The sequence below is a fragment of the Lissotriton helveticus genome, chromosome 3_1 (genome assembly GCF_964261635.1).
Source record: "Lissotriton helveticus chromosome 3_1, aLisHel1.1, whole genome shotgun sequence".
In the NCBI taxonomy this organism is placed as follows: domain Eukaryota; kingdom Metazoa; phylum Chordata; class Amphibia; order Caudata; family Salamandridae; genus Lissotriton; species Lissotriton helveticus.
Genome location: NC_136061.1, coordinates 544507128 through 544529361, shown reverse-complemented (window position 1 = coordinate 544529361; position 22234 = coordinate 544507128). Strand labels below are relative to the sequence as shown.

At 44.4% G+C, this 22234-nt stretch overlaps 1 protein-coding gene across 1 annotated transcript in view; it reads right to left on the bottom strand.

Annotated features, from left to right (window-relative positions):
- Nucleotides 1-22234, bottom strand: part of COQ10B (coenzyme Q10B) — a 147244-nt gene that overhangs the window by 110655 nt on the left and 14355 nt on the right. The window lies entirely within an intron of this gene.

The following is a 22234-nucleotide window of genomic DNA, read 5'->3' as shown; positions in this document are numbered from 1 at the left end:
ACTCACTACTTTACTCACTACTCTACTCTACTCACCTCACTACTCTACTCACTATGCTACTCACTACTCTACTCACTACTCTGCACTCACTACTCTACTCACTACTCCACTCACTACTCTACTCACTACTCTACTCACTACTCTACTCACTACTCACTAGTCTACTCACTACTCTACTCACTACTCTACTCACTACTCACTACTCTACTCACTACTCTACTCACTAGTCTACTCACTAGTCTACTCACTAGTCTACTCACTACTCTACTCACTACTCTACTCACTACTCACTACTCTGCACTCACTACTTTACTCACTACTCTACTCTACTCACCTCACTACTCTACTCACTATGCTACTCACTACTCACTACTCTACTCACTACTCTACTCTGCACTCACTACTCACTACTCACCTCACTACACTACTCACTACTCTACTCACTACTCACTACTCTGCACTCACTACTCTACTCACTACTCTACTCACTACTCACTACTCTGCACTCACTAGTCTACTCACTAGTCTACTCACTAGTCTACTCACTAGTCTACTCACTACTCTGCTCACTACTCTGCTCACTACTCTGCTCACTACTCTGCTCACTACTCTGCTCACTACTCTGCTCACTACTCTGCTCACTACTCACTACTCTACTCACTACTTTCTACTCACTACTCACTACTCTACTCACTACTTTCTACTCACTACTCACTACTCTACTCACTACTTTCTACTCACTACTCTACTCACTACTCTGCACTCACTACTTTACTCACTACTCTACTCACCTCACTACTCTACTCACTACTCTACTCACTACTCTGCACTCACATCTCTGCACTCACTAATTTGCACTCACTATTCTGCACTCACTACTCACTACTCTGCACTCACTACGCACTACTCTGCACTCACTACTAACTACTCTACTCACTACTCACTACTCTACTCACTACTCTACTCACTACTCTACTCACTACTCTACTCACTACTCTACTCACTACTCTACTCACTACTCTGCACTCACTACTTTACTCACTACTCTACTCACCTCACTACTCTACTCACCTCACTACTCTACTCACTACTCTACTCACTACTCTACTCTACTCACTACTCTACTCACTACTCTACTCACTACTCTGCTCACTAGTCTGCTCACTACTCTGCTCACTACTCTGCTCACTACTCTGCTCACTACTCTGCTCACTACTCTGCTCACTACTCTGCTCACTACTCTGCTCACTACTCTGCTCACTACTCACTACTCTGCTCACTACTCTGCTCACTACTCTGCTCACTACTCTGCTCACTACTCACTACTCTGCTCACTACTCACTACTCTACTCACTACTCACTACTCTACTCACTACTTTCTACTCACTACTCACTACTCTACTCACTACTTTCTACTCACTACTCTACTCACTACTCACTACTCTGCACTCACTACTTTACTCACTACTCTACTCACCTCACTACTCTACTCACTACTCTACTCACTACTCTACTCACTACTCTGCACTCACATCTCTGCACTCACTAATTTGCACTCACTATTCTGCACTCACTACTCACTACTCTGCACTCACTACGCACTACTCTGCACTCACTACGCACTACTCTGCACTCACTACTAACTACTCTACTCACTACTCACTACTCTACTCACTACTCTACTCACTACTCTACTCACTACTCTACTCACTACTCTACTCACTACTCTGCACTCACTACTTTACTCACTACTCTACTCACCTCACTACTCTACTCACTACTCTACTCACTACTCTACTCTACTCACTACTCTGCACTCACATCTCTGCACTCACTACTCTGCACTCACTACTCTGCACTCACTACTCTGCACTCACTACTCTGCACTCACTACTCTGCACTCACTACTCTGCACTCACTACTCTGCACTCACTACTCTGCACTCACTACTCTGCACTCACTACTCTGCACTCACTACTCTGCACTCACTACTCTGCACTCACTACTCTGCACTCACTACTCTGCACTCACTACTCTGCACTCACTACTCTGCACTCACTACTCTGCACTCACTACTCTGCACTCACTACTCTGCACTCACTACTCTGCACTCACTACTCTGCACTCACTACTCTGCACTCACTACTCTGCACTCACTACTCTGCAGCCAGGCATGAGAGATTTAAAAAAAATGCGCGGGGTCCGTCTTTACCCCGAGACAGGTGCAAAATGGAGAAGTACAAGAAATATACTCAACCCACACTTAAACTTCAAACTAGGTAATTTCTCGCTCATTTATCAGGTTCGGTCAGCTGAAATCTTAGCAGGGCGGGCACAGGTTTGAATGTGCAGTTTCTCGCTGGTTTTTACTCAGTAGACAATATATTTATGTTTAAAATGTTAAGACCGTAACTTTTTGTGCGGGTTTATAGGTGCATGTGCCATAGGTGATGTAGACTGCCCCATACCTGTGTGAGTGATGCTTGCAGTGATGCAAACTGCCCTAAACCTGTGTGTGAGATGCTTGCAGTGATGCAGTCTGCTCGGTACCTGTTGTGTGAGAAGCTTGCACCAATGCATTCTGCTCTGTACCTGTGGTGTGTGAAGCTGATGCAGCCTGTCCTGTACCTGTACCTGTTGTGTGTGAAGCTTGCACTGATGCAGTCTGATCTGTACCTGTTGTGTGCGAAGCTGGCACTGATGCAGACAGCACTGTACCTGTTGTGTGTGAAGGTTGCAGTGATGGATACTGCTCTGTACCTGTTGTGTGTGAAGCTTGCACTGATGTAGACTGCCCCATACCTGTGTGAGTGATGCTTGCAGTGATGCATTCTGTTCTGTACCTGTTCTGTGTGACGCTTGCACTGATGCACCCTGTGCTGTACTTGTGCCTGAAGCTTGCACTGATGCAGCCTCTACTGTACCTGTAGTATCTGAAGCTTGCACTGATGCAGTCTGCTCTGTACCTGTGGTATGTGAATCTTGCTCTGATGCAGCCTGTCCTGTACCTGTTGGGTGTGAAGCATGCACTGATGCAGACTCTGCTGTACCTGTTGTGTGCGAAGCTTGCACTGATGCAGACTCTGCTGTACCTGTTGTGTGCGAAGCTTGCACTGATGCAGACTGCACTGTACCTGTTGTGTGCGAACCTTGCACTGATGCAGTCTGCTCTGTGCCTGTGGTATGTGAAGCTTGTACTGATGCAGACTCTGCTGTACCTGTTGTGTGCGAACATTGCACTGATGCAGACAGCACTGTACCTGTTGTGTGCAAAGCTTGCACTGATGCAGACAGCACTGTACCTGTTGTGTGTGAAGCTTGCACTGATGCAGACAGCACTGTACCTGTTGTGTGCGAAGCTTGCACTGATGCAGTCTGCTCTGTGCCTGTGGTATGTGAAGCTTGCACTGATGCAGATAGCACTGTACCTGTTGTGTGTGAAGCTTGCACTGATGCAGACTCTGCTGTACCTGTTGTGTGTGAAGCTTGCACTGATGCAGACTCTGCTGTACCTGTTGTGTGCGAACCTTGCACTGATGCAGACAGCACTGTACCTGTTGTGTGCGAAGCTTGCACTGATGCAGACAGCACTGTACCTGTTGTGTGCGAAGCTTGCACTGATGCAGTCTGCTCTGTGCCTGTTGTGTGCGAAGCTTGCACTGATCAGACAGCACTGTACCTGTTGTGTGCGAAGCTTGCACTGATGCAGCCTGTCCTGTACCTGTTGTGTGCGAAGCTTGCACTGATGCAGACTGCGTCGTACCTGTTCAGTATGCGAGAGTGCGACTTGCGCTGCTGGGCCTCTGCGGTAGCTGTAGGTGTGTGTCAGTTGAATTGCTGCTGCCTGTGCAATACCTCACCTATGTGTGTTTGTATGTAACGTGTGCACTCGTCTCCGCTGCATATGGTGTTGCTCCTAGTTCATGCGAGGAACTATGCAATTCTGCCTGCCCCAGTTGTACCGCACCCCTGCTTTCAAGTGTAGTTGTGCTTAATTTCCTAACCAAGGAATCCTACTGCCGCCGTGTGGCAGGATGAGAAACTGTTTTCAAACCACAAAAGCGGTGTAGTGTTCATTCTGTGCTCTCCGTCAGCTGTTTGTGAAACCACGACCACGGAAGCCATGTTCTCCAATGTATTATTTGGCCATTCGTGGGCGCACGCGAGGAGCCTCGAGGTTGGGTTCGAAGCGCCTCCCTCCATTATCCGATGGCCTATTGAAAAGATGCGGACATGACATTGTGTTTAGATTGCACTTATATAGCGCTTTCTACCCCTGACGAGGCGTCAGTCACGCTCCCTGACCCGTGCACCATGCTTACACCACTCTGGTATTTTGTGCAGCGCTGTCCAACCAGCGCCAGGCACCCGAGATGCCCTCCCTTGTAACCAGCATTAAAACTGTTGGGATTCTATTTATAAATGTATGCAATGATCCTTATCAGATATAAACCACACATTCATGAGTATGAACTTGTACTTGTCACTGCACAGCATCGAGGCGATGCAGAGACCTACGTTAAAGAATGCATGTTTTTATAAATATTCAGCCCTACAGTGAAACGGACATAAGGGAACAGAAATGTTGCTTTAACGAGCTGTGCGCCACCAGTTCGTTAGTGAGCTGAACACTTTAAATATGCCAATTGATAAAAAAAAATCAAACTATGACCGAATCAACAAGAATATTCAGCAAAATTAAGCACACTTCAAGAAAACATTCAACACTTCCTATAAAAAACAAGAACTACAGTGTGGACGAGCATGTATGAGTCATCTTCTGTGAGCCTCGCCTGCTGCCTCTCGTCATTTAACATTGAACGCGCTCACCGCTGTGAACGCGTTCGCATCATCTGGCTTGCATTACACGGGCACTCTGACAGCTCGTAATTAAGATTAATCACTTTGCCATGCTCGTTCTCGCACACAAAATGCCACATCGGGCACGCGTACATTACTTACAGCCTATCACTTCAAGGCTACTACATACACAGCACAGGGAAGACGAATCACTGACCAGATGCCAGAAAACGCAAAGGAATGTGTGGAATTCCTCTCACCAAGGCCCTAAGGATACTTCTTTTTTTTCTTATAACATTAGGATCTCAAAACTCCTCCCCCAGGGGGAGGAGTCCGAGCCCTAAAAAGCTGACGCTTGAAACACACCGCCGGGAGAGAGTGGGGTTTACCAGCTAGAATACAGACTTTGAAACAGGGGAACCAGGTTCGAGTCAGGTGGGAGGCTCAAACATCCTGGGAGATCTGGGTAAATCGTTTAATCTCCCCGTGTCTAAAAATGAATGTGTCCATATGTACCGTAACTGATGCTCATGTAAAGTGCTCAGATACCTGCGGGTACAGCTCGCACTACATAAAACAAAAAACAAAACAATGGAGGTGGTGAACACAAACAACAAGAGGGGCGGGACCTAAGGCAGCGCTCAGACAGGAGCAGATTACAGACACGCGCAAAGGAAACAAGAGGCTGAGGGCAAGCAAGAAATGTCGCTGGCCCACTGAATGCAAAAAAATAAGAGCGCCAAACAAACTACGAGTAAACCCAAAAGTAAGGCTACTGTGTAAAAGGGGCAGTCGCCAGGAAAATAAAAACACAAAGGAGAAACAAAGAGCGTTTCACTTATAAAATGAAAGCAATTTAGAAAGGCACATGAAACAAAAAAAATTTATAAGCGGTGGGCGTGGTCTAACCCGACAGAGGCATTACAGCATGCCTCGCAGTGCACTGCCTCTATGCACGACCTAAAAACAAAAAGGTTAAAGTAACATAGTTAGATGAAAATTGAGACAACGCAACATTTTAAACTAAAACAAACCCTCAGTAATTATAGTTCTCTAGTAACTAGAACTCGTGCCAGTGCTATGAACTGCTAACTACCCCACATACTACATCACTCATGACATGATATACAATATCATTGATAACATGAATGAGAACAATGAACGGACATCAATGATGCCCTAGACCATGTCAAGAGTGATAGGATATGGGGGTAATTAGCAGCGCATGACAAAGGGTGCAAGTTATAGTTACTTTAGGCAGCTTATTACAAAGGGCAATCTTGTTGACGGAGTAGTAAAACAATTTCCAAACTGGAGGACTAAAGATTCAATTATGATGCTCTACACAAAGTATTACACTCCATGGCAGTCAACAAGGTAATGTGTCAAAATTAACTTGATTGCCATGGAGTGTTGTATAGTCCTTTGTAATGAGCACCAGCAAACTCATTCACTATTGACAATCGCTATATCTTTTTTGATGGAGCACCCATTTCATTGATTTTTGTCTAAATGGATATGATTTGACAGACAGTAATTAAAGACTGTTTATTCTCTTAAATAATGGACAGTGAGGTGGATACCCTATTGATGGATGGTGAATGGCGCAGAACTCGAGCATAGGTACGCGAGGTGGCAGGCAATGGGCGATATAAATTAGTGAATTTTTACCTTCTTTAGCAGGCCTATCTGACCCCGGCCCAGCTTTAAGGAGTATATCCCATGAGAACGCCAGGTTGCATGAGGTGCACATCTGCCATGTGGCTTGGAATTGTGCATAGCTTCAGTCATACTGGGGTGGGGTACATGTCGAAATGTTCAGTGTGACGAGGGAGGGTTGCTGTGGAGATTAATATGTCATTGTCTACTGGGTTTGCTGTCAACTCTCCACCCACCGGGCTGGGGCGAAAAAGGCCTTATCAATTTGTCCACGTTGGCCTACTATTAGCACATGGCCGCACAGCTATACATTGGGTTAGTCCCATGCACCATGTCGTTCCCCCCCACTCCTTAAGTGGAAAGCACACCTGAGGGAGTAGGCGGTAGCAGCGGACTGTAGATTTAGGAAGGTGCATACGGATGAACATGTGGAGAGGAATATTGAGATGTGGTCCAGTATGCTGGATGTACTTTGAGGCAGCGATGGACAACCTGATTACGGGGATACGCAGGATGGGAGCGGCGAGGACATCGGTGTGGCTGTAACAGGGTAGAGTGAGCAGGGGGAGAATCTGACTCGCACATGTTATCCGATAGGACACAGGAATCCGAATGCGTGTAGGTCATAAGTCCCCATCTTACTTGGCTACGGAGGTTGAATTGGGTTCAGATTGTGGCCCCCTATAAGAGTGATGAGAGAGGTTCAGGAGTTCACCTCTTGTCTCAGGCTACGAAAATGTATGTTGGACCCCCCCCTCCTCTCCTGATTGGGATCTGTTTTCCCCAACCCAACTCGAGATAACATTGTAGTCGTCAATATGGGAAAACGCTGCAATTTTGACTTTTGTACTCTTTATAAAAATAACGGACTAAACAAATTTCCATGAAAAAAAATCTTCAGTACAAGTGATACATACTGCTCTTTTTTGTATTAGAATTTTAAGCTTACAAATGACTCACAAGGGAACCATTGTTGTTATTTGTATACTAAGCTATGGTTAACACTCTCCTCTCTGTAGGGGGCCATCACACAACACAGAATCTTCTGGTTGAGTCTCATGCTGGCATGATTTTCTTCCAGGCAGCTACCTCGATGTGTTGCAGAAGGCTTTGGGGCTTAGTTGAAGAATTAAGTCCCAGTCTAAATTGGCAGCCATTAATTTAGGCATGTGACAAACAGGCCAATTCAAAGCAGATGAATGATAGTATGGGATAATTTCCTCTTTGACCTCCGTAGAAGGAAGTATTCAACACTTTTCGCAATGCAAGCTGGAATAATTTTCTCATTGCGTTCTCCACCCCTGGTTCTATTTTTGTCCAAGATTTTTTCGCTTGCCTTTGGAACGTTCCCAGGACATTCTAGTACCTATGGCTCTAGATTCATCTTCAGCTCCGGCTTTTCTGTCAACTTTAGAAGCTTCTTGCTCCTGGCTCAATTCTCCTGGGAGTTTGCGATTGGGCTTTTTCATTCTTTGGGGACCTTTTTAGGAGGAACTTGTTGCATGGTGTGTTTTCAGGCATCATCGTTATCTCTGACAGAACTTAAGAAAAAGAGGATGCACCCAACTAGACATCGGACTCTACTCTTTGCAGTGTATCTTTATATAGAGCAACAGTTTTATCAGATAAACCAGGAACAGCTGCTACACATCTCTCATCAAACGTTAACTTGTAAAGAAAAACTGATACGACACACGGAAAATGTGTAGATCAACATGAATGTTACAATAGCCAACGTGCAATAACGCATTGTATGAATCATTGACACAGAGTCTATTAATATTGGCCACAAATATGAAATAAGATTTGTCCCACTACAAAACGTCTGCAGTTGAATGAACTTCCCTACTCTACAGACTTACCTCCATTAAACTTTACTTGAGTCAACTGTGGGGAATGAGAATGGACAAACAAGACTGGAGTAGTGTGGCTCACTGGTTAGAGGCGGGAGACCCGGGAGCAGAAGTCGGCCCGGGACCAGGGTTCAATTCCCGACGCGGCAGGGTCGTGGACTTGGGTCAGCGGACTCGATAATTCTCGCTTCGGTGCTCACGCTAATCAGAGGTTCCACTCAGCAACGCTGGGCATTAGCTTGCCTAATCTCCACAACGGCCCCATCAATTCCGGGGAATGCCTGGCTCCACCTTGGGGACTCCCAGCAGGGACCATCCCACAGGGAAAGCCAGGACGGGTTCCCTAGAGTTATACAGCACCAGGAAACCTACGGACGGGTAGCAGTGCGCTTTACAAGCGCAAATACATACACAAGACTAGGTGCAATTCTCCCCCGCTCACGCCAAACAGCAGATAGTTCATCCTGGGACCCCCGGCACAGACCGGAGACATCAGGGAAATACGTGTACAAGCCTCCAGGTGAAGACTTTCTAGTCCTCTAAGTCTTTTTTCCCCATCTGCTGGAGGCAGATTTGAAGACTAGGCCTCTCTTAACAGTTCATGTCCCTTTTCCTTAGAGTGAGTGTGCAGTTATTTGCTTGCGATTTTTTTTTATGTGACATGAAGAATGACCCTCCAAGAGGTTTTCTTTTCTGCACTGCAGCACTTAAGTGCTGTTTATCAAGATGGGCCACTCTCTCTTATCTAGCAGAACTGGTCTCTCTCACCTACACGTCGTTAGAATGGCACAATTCTGCTCTTTCAAGTTTATGAAATTCAGTTTAGTTGCTGGATATTTTGTGAACTCACCTTTAGGACGAGGCCCTTCCTGTGTCCTTTCTCTTCTGAGAAAACCCATACTGGGCTTTTCAAGCAACGTGGCTGGTCATAGAGGTAGAGTAGTAGCAAGGATAACATGGTACTCACCCACTGAACTTCTTAACCTAAGGAGGTGTACGCCTCAAAGTTTAATTGGATTACATTGCTGTAAAAATGCTCTAGTTCATCATGCAGATCAGCACTATAAACTAAAATTTGACTTGTGCCAAAGCGGATTGTAATCTTTTTTTTTTTTTTTTTAAACTGTTCTATATAGCTAGAATATTTAAGACAACAATTGAATGGTTCAAGACCAACTATCTGCTCTAACATTTCTCCCTTTTCACTTTAGAACATGTTACCCTTAGGGAGTAAAATTATGTCATAATTTAGCGATTCCTGAGGTGGAAGCCGGGAATCTTTCTAAAGCATTCGGACACACTTAGCCCTTGCTTTTAAAAACTGCACCTTAATACTATTTTCCAATTGTGCCTTGTGTATCACGCTCTTACCCTCTCAGCCGATTAGGCGCTGACCCAGGACAGGGGAAAGACGCGGAATCTCTCGGAGTCGCCATCTTGGGGGAACCACTGTTTGCGGCCAGTTGTTTTTCACCGTGATACTATAAATATAGCGCTAGTGCGCATGCGCCCACACTTGGCGATTCCTGAGGCGGAAGCCGGGAATCTTTCTAAAGCATTCGGAAACACTTCCATCTTGCTTTTAAAAACTGCACCTTGTTACTATTTTTTTTTTTAATTGTGCCTTGTGTATCATGTTCTTACCCTCTCAGCCGATTAGGCGCTGACCGGGGAAAGGCGCAGAATCTCTCGGAGCTGCCATCTTGGGGGAACCACTGCTTGCGGGCCCGTTGTTTTTCGCCCTGATACTATAAATGACAGCACTGTTGCGCACGCGCAACAGGCGCTCCGAATACGCACCAAAGGCAAGCCCGTCAGGGCCCGATAGAGCTCAGAGGCAGGAAACGCTGCGCAAATTAGGAACGCCGCCCTGACAACAGCTTGCATAACCTATTTCAGAACGACCCTACGTGATATTGGCATGAGAGGATTAACGAACCACTCTCCCAAAATATGCTGCCCTACTAAGTTTCCTATGGCCCTCGAAGGTCCGGAAGTTTGTAGAACCAGTCTCTTCCAGAGCATTCCAGCCACTACATGTTCCCCATACCTATTAATCAAACCTGGCCAAATTTCTAACATCCCCAAGTACATTCTGTGTAACATACGACCTCTAGCTAAACACCCGATTGAGATATAGGATATGATTTCCTCCCACTCCCCCGAGCTTTGTTTTATTACTGAAACCTGGCTAACACCAATTAACCATCCCTGCATTAAGTTGGCCATCCCAGAGGGTTACAAATTTATCCACCTATATAGAGTGGGCAAAACAGGGGGAGGCATTGCTATCGCCTTTAAAAAACATCTAAAGGTGCAATGGTTGTCCACCTTAGGCAATGACAACTTGGAATCGGGGATCTTTACAATCACCATGTCCCCTACGGACGCCTGGAACGGAGCATTAATCTATCGACCTCCAGGCCAGAGAGCAAATTTTGACAACTATCTGATTGAACTTATTGCCATGCAGGTCCTGGCTTCCAGTAAGTTTATCCTGCTGGGTGACTTCAATTTTTACGGGGAAGACCTTACCAACCCAGAGGTAAATAAGTTCATCTCCAGTCTTTTTGTTTAAAATATTTTATTGAACAAAAGCAGAGGAAGTGCATGAAGTACAAAACTGACATAGAAAGCATACATTACAGCTGTGCATCACAAGTACCAGTGCGGGGAGGACCATTCCGGGCCATCGCCATCTCAGTCGTAGGAGAAGTACAAAGTTCGCCTCTATAAATATTCCAATGTCCCCATTTCTTATCCCAAGTACTAGGACATCCCCTGACCTTGTATACAGTTTTTTCAGATAACATACATACATTGCAGCGACCCATTTGATCAAGAGCGGATTAGTTGGCGAGCCCCAGTGCATTGCTATTTCGCGTTTTAGTAAGAGAAAGCCTAGAGCCGCCCATTGTCGTTCCAGTGCAGTGAGGTCTGTGGGCCCCATATATTAAGGAGCCCTCCCTTGGAAGACAGGGGAACAGGTTTATTCAGTGCATCAGACATCTTACGAACAGCTCGTTTCCATAGGTCTTGAATCATCGGGCACTCCCAGATAATGTGGTAGAAGGTACCAACCTGCCCGCAGTTACGGAGACAGAGGTCTGTCGCACGCTTATCAATTTTGGCTAGGAGGGGAGCGGACATGTATGTTCGGTGTAGCATTTTTAGCTGAATGAGCCTAAATCTGTGGTTGATGGCTGATTCACGCGGGGACATCAGGGCCGCTTGCCATTCAGTATCATCTATGGTACCAATGTCGCCCTGCCATTTTTCTCTCAGAAGTTGGAAGGTGTTGGGCATGTTATTACAAAGCTTGCGGTAGGTAAGGGAAATCACCTTGGTTTGGAGTGGTTCTGATAAGAGTCTATCTTCGAGAGGCGAGGAATGTGGAATAGAAGAGAGATCAGGGACATTAGCAAGTATGGCATGCTTGATTTGGAGGTAGCGAAAGGCCTCAGATTGTGCTAACTCATATTTCTTCTGGAGTTCAATGAATGTTAATAGTTTTCCCTTGTGGAGCATGTCTCCCAGGGAAGAGATGCCGATCATGTCCCACTTGTCAAAGCCCTGATAGTGGCAGAGGGAACCTAGCAGATGTGAGGTCCAGAGCTGAGTGGATAGTGTCAGTGTCAGACCAGCCGAGCCGCCTGTTTGCTCGGTGCCAAATTGTCAGAGTCTGTGACATCGGGCCTATATAGCGGGTGCGGGAAGGTTTACCATATAGGGCCCGAAAGTAGCCTTCTCGGCCCATCTGATATCTTTTTAGGTGGAAAGCAGGATTCGTCGGTGGACCATATAGCCAAGAGTTAATAGCAGCCAGTTGAGAAGCCCAATAGTATAGTCGGACATTGGGCAAGGCTATACCACCATCGTACCATTCCTGCGTGAGCGAGGAAAGAGCAATGCGGGGGGAACCACCGTCCCAGAGGAGGAGGCGGAGGTCTCCCTCGAGAGCGTTAAAATAGGATTCAGCAATGGGAAATGGGTAGTTTTGCAAGGCATACAAAAAGCGAGAAAGTGCAAGCATTTTAAAAAGGGCTGCTCTGCCCGGGAGAGAGAGAGGGAGTGATCTCCAGTGCGATATGTCGTTATGAAGTCTGTGTAATGGGCCCTTGAGATTACGGTCATAGAAGATGTTGGGGTCTGGGGTGACAAAGATGCCAAGGTACTTGAACCTGTCTTGTGCTACATCGATCGAATATCCCCTCGGGAGAGGAGGGAATGGGCCACGTAGCCCGTATAGGACTGATTTGGACCAATTAATGGAGAAGCCCGAATATTTGCCAAAATTAGTGATGACGTGCAATAGACTATTGATAGAGGATTTGGGGGAAGAGACGTAGAGGAGGATGTCGTTTGCGTACAATGAGATCTTGTCAAGTGTATCATCATTCCACCGGAGGCCTCTGATGGAGGTGTCAGTTCTAATCCAATGGGCCAGAGGCTGCAGGGTAAGCGCAAACAGTAGTGGAGACAGATGGCATCCCTGTCCAGTACCCCTATGTAGAGGAAATTTTCTGGATGTATGACCATTAACATAAACCTGACCCCAGAGATCAGTATATAGCAATCGGATCCATTGAATGAATTTGGGACCAAAACCATAACGAAGTAGGACTTCAAAAAGGTACGACCACTCTATGGAGTCGAAGGCTAGTGTGGCGTCGAGGGAAAGGATAGCTGCGTCTTCTTGAAGATATGGTATTCTACTCATAACGTTATGGACCCTACAAAGATTAAGTGCCGTGTAGCTCATATCCAGTCTTAATCCTTTCAGTCTCTCCCAAAGGGTTCCTGGTCCTACTCCCCTGGCTGGCCACGCCCTGGAACGAATTTTCACCAACATGGAGCACCTTCGCAGCTATTTTCCATATCTCATAACGTGGACTGACCATTTTATGGTCATGTTTACTTATCAACCACCGTCCGTTCTTATTTTTTCGGGACATTTGGAACGGAAGAAGAAGGCACTACGCAGGCCTTGGCATAAACTTACGCTGGGATCCTTTAAGGAGGTGCTCCCCATACGAGGGAATAGGGTTCAAACGACTGATGCCTCTGGCTTGCTGGAAAGTTTTAACTCCAAATTAGTGGCAGCACTAGTTTTAGGTATCCCTCAAAAAAATCAGAGCCCAGCCCAGCAGCGGCAATCTGCCCCCTTGTACACAGGCGAGCTGAAAACTGACAAATCCAATTGTAAGACGCTAGCGAGACGATGGAGAAGTACTAAAAACTCATCGGACAGACAAGCCTACAAATCAGCTCTATCTAGCTACCATCATAACATGAAAAAAACCATACGAACCTATATTCTGAAGCAAATCGATCAGTCCAATAACTCTTCCAAAGTTTTATTCAACATAGTTAAAGATTTTGTGTCACCTCAAGCCTGCAAACAGGCACCAGTTGAGTCTCAGGAACTCCGATTCAATAGCAAGCTATTTTCATGAAAAAAATCTCACTGATCTATGCAAACTTTTTAACTACCGAACCTCAGAACACAGTACCAATGACTGGATCAGATGAGTTGGCAACATCATCTGCATGTTTTCTTGACCAGTTTGAAATAACTAAGCTGGACGAGATTGCTAATTTACTATCGTCTGTAAAATCGGGCTCACCAGGCGACCTGTGTCCACCTAAAACTATGGCCCTTCACTCTCCTAGCTGTGTGTCGTAAATTCTAAACATTTTTAACTGTTCAGTTCAATCAGGCATAATCCCTTCCGTTTGGAGGGAAGCCTATGTACGTGCCATCTTGAAAAAAATCTACTGCAGACCCCCAGGTGCTCAGCAATTACAGACCTAGATCTTGGCTACCTTTGCTGGGCAAGAAACTGGGAACTATAATGAATAGGCAATTAAGTTCCTACCTAGAATCTAAAAAGATCTTCGATCCCTCACAATCTGGGTTTCGCCCAGGTTTTAGTACGGAGACAGCCATTTTGGCAGTCACTGATTCCGTGAGGCAGATTATGGATGCGGGAGGATCAGTGGTGCTGATCCTCCTAGATCTCTCCGCGGCATTCAATACCATTTCCCATTGACTGCTAGTGGAGAGACTACACGCATGTGGCATCCGAGGACTAGTCCTAAAATGGCTCAAACTTCCTGTCAGACAGATGGCAAACCATAATGTTAGGACCATATTTGTCCCAGAAATTTTGGCTGGATAAGGGTGTGCCGCAGGGCTCCTGTTTAAGCCCACACTATTTAATGTTCATATGTCCCCTCTGGCCAAAATTGTCGAACCGTTTGGGTTCGAAATAATTTCTTACACTGAGAATACTCAGCTGCTGTTTCCAATCGGCTTGAATCCCGAAGATGAGAAAACACTATTTTCAGCAGGTATGCTTGCCATCTCAAATTGGATGATGAAAAATTGCCTCCAGCTAAACCCCGCAAAAACCGAGCTTATGCTCTTGGGTAAGGCTTCCATCATCTGGAAGTCTGATTGGTGGCCTGATCAGTTGGGAGCGGCCGCCAATCCAACCCACTCAGTAAAAAATCTTGGACTAAAACTGGACCAGACACTTACGATGAAGGATCACATCACAACCATCATTAGTTCCTGTTACTACAGTTTACGCCTTCTACGCAAGATACGCCCTTACTTGCCATTGAAACATCGAAAAACAGTGGTCCATGCGAATATGAGTCACCTTGACTACGGAAACGCACTATTGGCGGAAGTGGGCGAGACACTGCTAGCCAAGCTACAAGTGATTCAAAACACTGCGGCAAGGATGATCCTAACCCCCCCCACCCCCCCCCCCCCCCCTCTCCTGGCTACTCTTCACCCTTTACTGAGAGAGCTTCACTGTTTGCCAGTGAAAAAAACTGTCCTTTTTTAAAAATCTGTTCCCTTACCATTAATGCGCTGAATGGTAAGGGTCCTCTCTACTTACAAAACAAATCCCGAGTTGTAATCTCAGATCCAACTCATTAGCTCTCCTAAAGGTACCCCGTATACGTCTTAGCCGTACCGGGGGTAGAGCCTTTTCATACAATGCCCCTAGGTACTGGAATCAGCTCCCAATGGCCATACGGAAATTCACTTCCTACCTGGTTTTCAGGAAACAGTTAAAAACGTTTTTTGTTCTAACTCATACCCCTTAATTGATTCCGACTTCTGTCTTTTTTTTTCACTAGGTAAGCGCCGAGATGCCCCCGGGTGAGTCATGCGCTATAGAAGTGTAGCTAACAAAACATAATAGCATTTTAATACATGGGAGGCTGCATGCCCTTTATTAAAGCCTGCATTTAATTTCCTTATAACAGGTGAGTTGTGACATTTCGAGTTACCTGTAATAAAGAAATGATGGAGCTGCTCCGCTGTAATAAGTTATTACAGTTGAGTTCGGACATCACAATGCCTACGGCCAGATCAAGCAACCAAGATGAAAGGCAGTTCACATATTACCTTTAAATAAACAAAATACCTCCAGAAATTTTAATGTAGTCCTCCACTTTTTAAACCTGGATCATGATCCAAAAAAAAATATAAGTGTTGATACCCCATTGACCTTAATGGGATCATCCTATTAAATACCCGATTTCCCCTGCATTTTTAAGGCACATTGTTGACCGGTGAGGAACTCTCTCTTCCTTTTTCAGATAGGCTTCTCTAAAACGAAATAGTGATCAGCAGAAAGGAGCTATTTGGGCAATATGTTTTCTTGCATGCTACAGGACATAACAGAAAAGATGGAGTAGAAACAGTCAATGATTCTATCTTATTCATAGCATTTATTTAACCAGATTTACATTAAACGGAGTCTTTTTGCAAACATTACCAACTCCTTTTTGGTGTGCTTTATTTCTCAGTACTAATTAATTGTCCGCCCTCTTGTCTGCAAAGAACATCAAGGATCAAGTCACTAAGAATTTAAGAGATGTGTGGGAAGGGTGATCGTGGATTAAGGAATAAAATCCCATATGCCGTATATTAGAAGGATTTTGCAAGTCCCCTTTAATTTCCATGCTCACCTAAAGAAATGCTGCCTTTGGCCTTACTCCTCTGTATAGTCACAGGACTTCTTGGTTATTTGCAATATGCTTATAATTTATTGCAGGGGGTGATCAATACCATCTATAGGTCTTCTGCCTTCGACCATACCAGTTGTTAAATATCCTTCCCTTGTTAAAAATTCAGTTTCAGGGCCTTTAACAACCAGTGTACCATTTGCAGCCGTCTATAATGCTGTAATACAAAAAGATACAACACTGAACGAGAAACCCAAATGTATTTATTTTTTTAATCATTCACATTCAGTAAGTCATAAGGATGCATGAAGAACTGGTACATTTAACTTTTGCGCTAGAGGTGCCTGCATCATTACAGGTCAGAAATTAGAAGCGGATTTTATTAGCTATGTAAAGATACTGTCAATCATTTCACAAAAGAGTCTTTTAATTTAACACAAACATTAGTTGGATAGAGCTGAACCCTAGGTTGAAATGGCTTCCTTGAAGGTTCACTTGACCAGTCTATGAATATGAAGGCATATGGAAGACAAATACATAGGAGCATGCAGTTTGTCGAATGTGTTAACTCAATGAGAAAACACATCTTATTTTTGTTTGCCTGGCCTTGCTGGAGCTGGGGAGAGGGTAATTCAGTCTGCTACTTTATTCCACGTGCTGCCACACTTAATCTACAGCTAGTCAATGCTTCTCAGGCCGCTCAAACTGGTAAGTTAAACCCACACAGCTAGTAAACAACATCAATGAGAAATGTATTTTGAATTGCTGAATCCACGTAATGACTATCAACTTATTAATTGACCGTTGTTGCGATTAACCAGTATTTTTGAATTTCTGTAAACGTGTCGGGGTCCAACTACAACAAACAGAACCGAACTGCAGTCCTCTCTTTCTGTGCTTAGCAGCAGTTATAAGAAACTGACAGATCTTTAATTTTAGGTCTCGCTAGAGTCAGATCATGGCTGGCCTGGTGAGACATTTAGTAACTGGCTTTTTGAAATGCTATAAAAGGCTTTCTCTGGGCACCAGCAAGCGGTTACCAGCACATGCGCCATCTCCCGGGCATCCTACCAGCCGCAATTACTTTCACTTTCGCGGCACCGTCTGCCTTACCTCACTACGCTTCTCCCACACCACAGAACGCGTCCACTTTCACGGCCCGTTACATTTATGGCTGCGCGCCCAATGCTTATTATTGGTTTGCACCGAAGCAGAGCATGTACTCCTAAAAGGTCCCCCGAACTTTTTTTTTTTTTTATTTTTTTAAGTGCAGCTTGACAGCTCCGGAGGTAAAACCATTGCACGGTGTCCTTCTCGGTTCCAAAAATACACTCCTCCTGCGGCACCTCCCCGCTCTCCTGAGGGCTGACACCAGAGAATCCACTCTTTCAGGTTCGCTGGAGCTGGATTGGTTTCCCACATTCCTGTAAAGTTCTCTTGACGTACTCGTTGAGGGACGTTTCTTGTAGAACCTTTTCCTGCTTTCCCTATGCCTTTGTTATTCCTTTCAATCACAAACTTGAGGAATTTCCATTTGCTGCCTTTCTAAAGAACACAGAGAAGCTGGATACAAATTGGATAGTTTAACAATTTTTTTGCGGACGTGTGAAGGAAATGAGGAGAATCCATCTGATATCCAGCATCTGTGATTGGGCCAAACCTCAGCTTCACCCAGTGAAAGAAGCGGAATGTGTCCCCGTGTAATTTGCGGACACTGGGACAGTTTAGGCAGCGCCCACACGTTATCTGTTTTAAGTTTTGAGCAGCAGCCTTCTAGTGGGAGCGGGCGCTTTTTTTTTGTTTACACTTCTAACTGGACTCAATGCAAAGCCATCAGCCATCCTTTTGTTCAAGTGTCGTCCTGGTTCGGAGATATTGGTAGCGTAACACTGGGTGCACTAGAATTATGCATCAGTGTAGTCTAAATTCTATCGCAAGAAACGGCAAATTAAGACGGTAATAAATAGAATTTTTTTATAGCAGAATTACTTCGCTATTTTTACACGTTAACAATTATATGGGCAAAGGTCTCCCTTCTACACCGGTTTACCACCTAAATACAGTAATCATAAACTGAAAGGTGACCTGTCTCGCAAAAGGTGTGCTTCTGCGCGGCAAGACGTGTGGTAGCGTTTTTAGTAACTTTTGATCCATTTGAGCCAGAAATAATATGTTTTGATAAAATCTGCAAAATATGCAGAAGATGCTCGATTAGGTGGCAAGTGTGTCGAATCCACAATAATGCGGACACTTTTGCAGCTGCAGATTTGCATAATTCCTCTGGCCCTGCCATTGCAATGCAATGCAATGCAATGGAAGGAAATAAAGGCACACGGACTATCACTTCACAAGTACTTTAAAACAAACTAGTATTTGGAGACATGTTTTTCAGTTTGTTTATCCGTTATATATGAGGTATGGGTGTACTGCAAGAATGTCCGATATGTCTTTAAGAGTAGTTCTACAAATATTGATGGACTTAGAACTTCATTTTAATTCTTTTTTGTGCTACTAATCCCAAAGTAGGGTGTCCGAGCTCTTTAAATCACATGTACATAGTTAACAAAGACCATAAATCATACAAGTGTAAATACAGTCCACACCATGCCACCTAATTCCAATCAGCATACTTTCACTCAAAGCCACACACTTCCACGCAACACAAATCAACTCAACACGTTTTCATTCCACACCACATACTTCAACAAGAACCCACATAATACAAATCAATAACAGAAAAACATAACACATCACATACACACCACAATTCCACAGCACACCACATAATTAAAATCCATTACATAATACTCCGCAAAATACCATACCACATAATTAATCTCCATAACACAGTCCCACTCCACATAATTCCAGTACACTACATACTACTTACTATCCACAATTCCACTGCACACCATACCACATCATTTCACTACACACCACATACATCCACAATTCAAAACACATCAGTAAAAACATTAACATTAATAACGCCAATAGCTCCAACTCTCGCAAATGCAAAACTCATTGCATGTCGCGCTACACTCCAGCACAGAACCATCCAGAGCAGAGGGCAACCAATACCAACACATAGTCCCTTGTGGGAACATAGCTCTGCCTTTAAGACTGAAACTTGTTCGGTAGTCTTGGGCTGTGTTCACATGATGGTTACAGTATCCTTAAAACCCTACACCTCGGGTACACAGAAATGCTTGACATCATACAGAAACACAGGTCAAATTTTGTTGTCTTTTTTTAGAGTTTTCTATAGCGCACACTAGACCCGAAAATATTGGGTATCAGAGCGCTTTACATAACAGTTTTGTTACACAAGGACACATTCATTTCTTTTTGTTAGGCACAGGGAGATGAAGTGAAGTGATTTGCCAAATATCACAAGATGTTGAGCGTTGTTGCAGAGACTAAGCCGGTTCCCCAGCTTCGAGGTTGACCGCTCTAGCCATAAGGCTACATTAGCTCTTCTAAATTTGATGGATAAAGTGCTGCATGACTAAACACTTATAAGGTCACAAAGGCAAAACCTATTGGCTATGCCAATGCTGGTTTCTTCTTGATTGCTGCAACTTGCTTCTTTGTTGCTAATAAAACTGCCCAACTCGACAAACTGTGGTAGCAAGACCTCACTTATAAACAATGAGGATCACAGGATGTAGAGTTCACACGTAGATTTACAGAAGATTAAACTTGCAGATTCAGTGTAAAACAACTGTCACACAAGAAAGAAGATTTTCACCATAGCTCAGCCTTTGTACAACTCGATCCGCAAAAGACCAGTATAGAGCCCAGACAGGCACAGACCTCAACAATGTGACCACTTGAGAGAGGAAGATCTATAGGACTGGCATGTAACAGCAAACAACTGGTGCCCAAATTTTTATAATGGACTGTAGAAGGTGCCAATGATTCTTGTGTCTTAGCAAGATGGTAAAAGTGGCAGTAGTTCCTCTTGGCTGAGAGAACTGTTTATACACAAAGCTGTGAAGAAGTAATGCATCTTGTTAAAGGGCATCACTATCACCTACACTGCAACTTCAAAGGTTACAGAAACAGCTACAGCACAAACCACTCAGGAGTTAACCAGACAGGTATTCACGATGTAGGCGGACTATTCTCGTTCGCTATTCAAAACAGGCAGTTACACATCTTGTAGAGCTGGATGCTTAGTTTTAGTGTCCACATCACATGTCCATGAAGCTTCAAGTATGGTCAAGTGAGAAACAAAATAAGGAAAGCCACATAACATGATGTGTACATTTTTGGTCACTGATTGAATTCTAATCCTCAAAGTTGACAAAGCACAAAAAATAAGCCTGTTATACAAGGACACATTTTACCAAAAATACTAGGAAACACCATTATAGAGGTTTCACACGCATGCTCAGGGGATGCCAGTCAAGCACCAGCCACAAAAATGCCTGGAAAAGGATGAAAAGTCGAAGATTATACAAATAACATCAGAAATGGGAGCAGATGGCCAGAGTCCAGCTTCAGGCTTTTTCAACAGAGAAGCGTATTTCCAAATAGAACATGCATGCTATAACGTGGATAGAGTAGATACAGTGACATTACCCAGTTAACAGACTTGAAATGGCATACAAGGCAAAGACCTACTTTATGTAATATTACAGCTACCAGAAATGCCCCAAAACGGCAGGTTGATATATTGTAAAACTATGAGATTATGAAACGTTGGTTGAAAACACACAATCGGTGCACGAATGTTTATTTAGTACCCATTCAGTAGCTTTCTACTAAGGAGGTACAAGTTAGAAAGGATCTACAAGGTGCAACCAAATAAAAAGGGGATTGTGCCTGTTCAGGTACAACTTTACAAGTATGCAATATACAAAGACGAGTCAATGTTCTAATTCTACGTGAACTTCAGCAAAGTTTACGATCCAAATTGTTTAACTATACTGCAGATCCAAACCTGTTCCTGGCCACATCCTCTACCTACCCCACAGTCTCCTCCCATTACTCTCATCATGTACTCCTCCAACCAACTCCACATCTTTTATCTCCCCTGTGTCACCCACATTTCCTCCTTCCACCCTATGCCATTTGTGTGTGGTCTCACTCATGTACCAAATCATCACTGCAGTTGCACCCCACCTCCACATTCTATGTATGGGTCCATCTTGACACAAGAGACAGTCGGTGAGTGACTTGAACATTGTATTATATCTTGTTTAAGCTGGAGCCTCAAGGGGAGAATGATATTGTACAGACATACTGAAATGTCAGGGAAGGCTATTGATAAAGTTATTCTACTTGGTGGCAGTTGTACTGCCATGGTCCTGGCAAGATCCAGCGAACAATGTCACGGTGGATATCAACATGCAACCAGTCTTTATTGATAGAGGGCTGTTCTAGAATTCCTATTGTTGGGGATGATGCCAGGTTGGGTAAAGAAACTTGCAGGTAGATTCATCAAGCATTTTTGCGAGCGCAAACGGTGCGAATCGCAAAATTCGGCCGCTTGCGCCCGCAAAAATGGCATTGAGATTCAATGGTTCATGAACTCGCAATTTGAAAAATCGCAAATAATTGCGATTTCTCAAACTGAGATTGCATTAAGGGAATCGCATTTCGCGATTCCTTAAATGCAATTCATGAACCATTTTAGAATTGCGAAATCGCAATTTTTGGCCACTATTTACCGCGAAGTCCGACTTTGTGGTAAATAGCAAAAACTTAGAAAAATGCACTTTAGCGCATTTTTCTAAGTTGGATGTTACACACACACACATGTCCTTTGGACATGTGTGCGCAACACCAGTGTAAATCACCATTTATGGGGTGCGCTACAGGGTGTCCTTTGGAAACCTTGGCACCCTTGAAATAGCATCCTTATTTGCGATTCGCTAATTGCTAATCGCAAATAAGGATTGACTCCCCATTCATTCCTATGG